The sequence below is a fragment of the Perna viridis genome, chromosome 11 (assembly GCF_037379345.1).
Source record: "Perna viridis isolate PV_CMFRI_1.1 ecotype Kerala chromosome 11, ASM3737934v1, whole genome shotgun sequence".
NCBI classification, from domain to species: Eukaryota; Metazoa; Mollusca; class Bivalvia; order Mytilida; family Mytilidae; genus Perna; species Perna viridis.
Window position 1 is genome coordinate 12,916,583 of NC_142455.1, and position 4,548 is coordinate 12,921,130.

At 30.1% G+C, this 4,548-nt stretch overlaps 1 pseudogene; it reads left to right on the top strand.

The window, feature by feature from the left end:
* The first annotated feature begins 3,387 nt into the window (after nucleotides 1-3,387).
* LOC148603038 (uncharacterized) lies at nucleotides 3,388-4,346 on the top strand (annotated as a pseudogene).
* Nucleotides 4,347-4,548: the final 202 nt, after the last annotated feature.

Below are 4,548 nucleotides of genomic sequence, written 5' to 3' on the forward strand. Positions count from 1 at the left end.
CTTTTTTTAAGAATTGAATAGTGCCGACAAAGATGAAGGACGAAATATATTTTTTTTATAATGATAAGAACGAATCTAATGCTATCTTAAATCATGAGATTTCTGAAGATGAAATTCTAAACCGTATTAAGAATTTGAAAAATGGAAAAGCATGAGGTGATGATCCAATTGTCAAGTAGTATATTTAAACAACATGTAATTCCCTTATGCTAATTTATGTTAAACTGTTCAATATAGTATTTGAATCTGGATTTGTACCCGAGAGTTGGGTAGTTGGGAATATTATTCCATTTTACAAATACAAAGGAGCATAAACAGATCCAAAAAATATAGATTCATTACTCTTTTTAGCTGTACAGGTAAACTATTTACTTTCATACTAAATGCAAAATTGGACAGTTTTTAAGAGAATTATATTTTACTAGATGAAAACCAGTTTGGATTCAGGCAGGGATAGTCTAATGTTGATAGTATTTTTACTGAACATCTACTGTATGAAATGCTGGAGAAAAAAAAGAAAACAACTTTACTCTGCATTCAATGATTTTGCAATGGCTTTCGACACTGTTTGGCGTCCAGGCTTATGATCAAAATTGCTTGATTCATATATTTTTGGAAAAACATTACATGTTATTTGTAAATATGTAAAGTAAGATTGCACTATACAGAGGGGATTGAGGTTCACTGTTTCGTACACAAAACTGACCCAGTCTAATTTTGTCGAACTTAATAAAAGGGGAAACTTGGTAGAAATATTGACTGTGAGCAGTAGAGCATTCGTACATAGATAGATGCAATACTTGTGAAGGTGGAAAGGTGTGAAATGAGTGCTTTGAGCTTTCCGGAAAGATTCAGGTTCTCGACGGATTGGGCTCTTTTCCGTGCACCAACTGTCTGGTTCTCAAAGATGCAAAATTTTGCACGAACTTTAAGAATTAAAAATATGAGCAAATGAGCAGAAAAAAGTAATTTTTTTTTATTTGTTTTTTATAATAATTTTGGAAAGGCACTAAAATGTGTTATGAAAACTGATATATACTTTTATTATGTTACCATGGCTACAGATTTTCATGACAAAACAAAACAAAAGAATATCTATCTTTTTTTATGGATCTCCATAATGTAAGGTTTTGAAAAATATATACTTTTACAAGAATAAAATGTTGAATTTGTTCAAGTGTATCAATGTAGTTTATTTCAACAAATTGTCAAAAAAGTATTTGTATTGACCTATTTATATAGTGGAACCTAATATCAAATTTAGAATCTTTTACGGTAAAGAATACTCTGACTCTTTCCCTTGTAACACAGGTGTTCTGTTTTCTTTATATGTAAATGATTTGGAAAATTTTATGCCCAGTAATATGTTACTTACCTCAAAAGTATCTCTGACGAAGAGGATAGAAAACTCGGTATTTTGGTAAACCTTTTCTTAATATTATTTGCAGACGATACTGTTCTTTGATCAGAATCAGAAATAGACTTACGTGTACAAAAGCAACGCCACTCACTGCATGAATATTGTACAACATTGAAACTAAACGTTAATGTTGATAAAAGTAATGTTGTATTTTTAAAGGAAGATTGCGTAATAATTAAAATTTCAATTATGATGGTAAAAATAGATATTGTTAACTATTTCACATATCTAGGAATACTTTTTGTTAGATGTGGTAGCTTTCTTAAGGCAAAAAAGCACAATGTCGATAAAGCTACTCGTGTCATGTACCATGCCTTGCAGAAAGGAAGACTACACTACTTATCACTGGAATATCAGTTAGATGTATTTGATACGGTTTTCCAAGTTGAACATACATGTATCTTACTTTACAAGTGTGAAGTGTGGGGAACAAGCAAAAAATATGTTATAGAGAAAATCCATTTGAAATATTGCACTTGTGATGAAGATTAAAAAATATACACCAGATTTCATGGTTTACAGCAAACCCACTTGAAATATGTATAAAACTTAGGATCATCACTACTGGGTTAAAGTGGTTATTTGCAAAGAGGGAAAATTACCTTTTTTATACTGCCTCTCACATAAGAAATATGAAAACATCAATTCGCTTAGATATGTGAAATCGATTTTAGATGAATGTGGTTAATCCTTTGTGTTGAACGATCAAAACTTTCCAAGTATGATTATCATGGTTGTGTAGTTCAATTCAGCTAACACTTGTACACCATTTTAAACAACAATGGTTTTCAAAGGAATACATCTACAATTCATCAAAAACTTTTAATTATAGACGTTTTAAGGAAAATTTAGAGTTTCAAAGCTATGTAAGAATTTTGGATGATATGAACTTTCACTTTTTGCAGCTTTACAACCCTTAAGGCTAGAAACCACTAATTCCACTTCTTATAAGCTTAAATGCTAATTTCATAATATTCAATAACTTCTCTGGACTTTACCTTTACTTAAACTGCAGAGGATTATACATCAAAATGATTCTACATATGTAAGCTCAGATCATAAGATCCTCAGAATAGCATGTGGGGGTAGCAGACTTAAATTGCAGTGAAGCACTGGTCACCGGAAGTGAAGAGTCTTCTCATGTGGAATCCCAGTGTTTTCATAAAATACTGTTTTTTGTGTTTTGTGTGTTTTTTTTTTTTTTTTTTGCTTTTTTTTGGGGGGGGCGGCGGATTGAGATATATACATATAGCCGAAGGATTGAACAGCGTACGAACTCCGACCTTGTAACCTATTATACTTCCTTTATTCTGTGAAAATAACGCTTCTTTCCAATAACCAATTCTGGTTATTCATAAAATATAATAATAAGTATCTGCAAATTGTAAACAAAGATATATCGCCTTTATTAAAGAATTCATTTATTTATATACTGGTTCAAGTCAAAGTTGAGTGATTTCGTCCTGTTTATACGCTAATTAATTCCTTTAAAAAGGCGTTCAATTCGTATAATTGTTTAAAACGTTAACGTTTTTGGGTTGATTTAAATTGAAATATTTGAATGTACATTGTAGAGTGCTGTGTTCGTTTGAATGGCAATACTACTGATTGGTTTAATGTAAAGACTGGTTTGAAGCAGGGTTGTGTTTTATCAACTGTAATGTTTAATATTTTCATTAATAATTTAATTACTGGTGTAAAAGAATTAAATATTGGTGTAGATATTGATGGTCAAAAGGTTGCTATTTTGTTATATGCAGATGACTTAATTCTTATGTCAGAAAATGGAGAAGATATGCAAAAACTGCTAGATGTTTTAAGTGTATGGTGTAGTAATAATTGTTTGAATATTAATTTTAATAAATCCAAAATGTTTCAGTCAATACCATGATCTGAACAATGGTGAAAATATAGAATATGTATCACGTTATCAATATTTGGGACTGGTTTTAAATAAATTTTTAGATTATAATGTAATGGCCAAAGCAGTGGCTAAATCTGCCATTCGAGCACTAGGTTTACTTACGGTAAAATGTAAAACTTATGGCGGTTTCCAACATAATATTTTCACTAAACTATTTGACACTTTAGTTTGGACTGTAATTAATTATGGCTCAGCAATTTGGGGCACGTAAGAGTTTTTCCTTATTTCAGCAGCCATGAGATTTTATATGGGGGTTGGAAAATACACCCGTAATGATGCAGTAGCTGGTGATATTGGTTGGAAACCCTCATACGTTCGACCATGGGTTAACGTTTTTAGACACTGGTCTAGATGTAGTAAAATGGACGTAGATAGAATTAATTATAAAGTTTTTAAGTGGTCTACTAGAAAAGGCAGTTATAGAATTAAAAACTGGAGTTACCAAGTTATAGAAATGTTAAAATTTTATAATAAGGAACAATTGTGTAATATAGAAGTAAATATATTTGATAAGAGTACCATATGTCAATTAGAGGAAAAATGTTTCATAAATATAAAACTGATTGGTGTAACAGAATGAGTCAATATGGCCAAGGTGATAAATTAAGAAAATATAAATTGTTTAAATTTTCATATTTTACTGAACAATATTTGTTGCAAAATATACCTTTACGTTTTCGTGGTGCATTTGCAAAATTTAGATGTGGTGTAGCACCTTTAAAGATTGAAACTGGTCGTTATGAAAGGTTAGCATTAAATGAAAGATTATGTCTCAGTTGTAATGATATAGAGAATGAACACCATGTATTATTAACATGCCCATTGTATGATGATCTAAGACAGTCACTATTTTTTGATATTATTAGTTATAATGAAAATTTTTTGTCATTGTCTGATGATGATAAATTTATATTTTTATTTAACAATGAAATTGTATGTAGCTTAGTTGCCAAAACCTGCCATAGTATTTTACTGAGAAGAAATAGTATTTTATATCATTAATCTGTGATACTTTTTATAAATCGTACCTTTTTTAACTGTATTTAAGATGTATATATTACTATGTTCTCAATAGTCTCTCATAATTCTTTTCAGAATGGCTCATACATTTTAATTTGTATGTTTTATCTCTTATTGTTATCATGTTTTATATGAATGTATGTGGTGAGACTTTAATAAACTATTGAATCTAGGTATTTATACG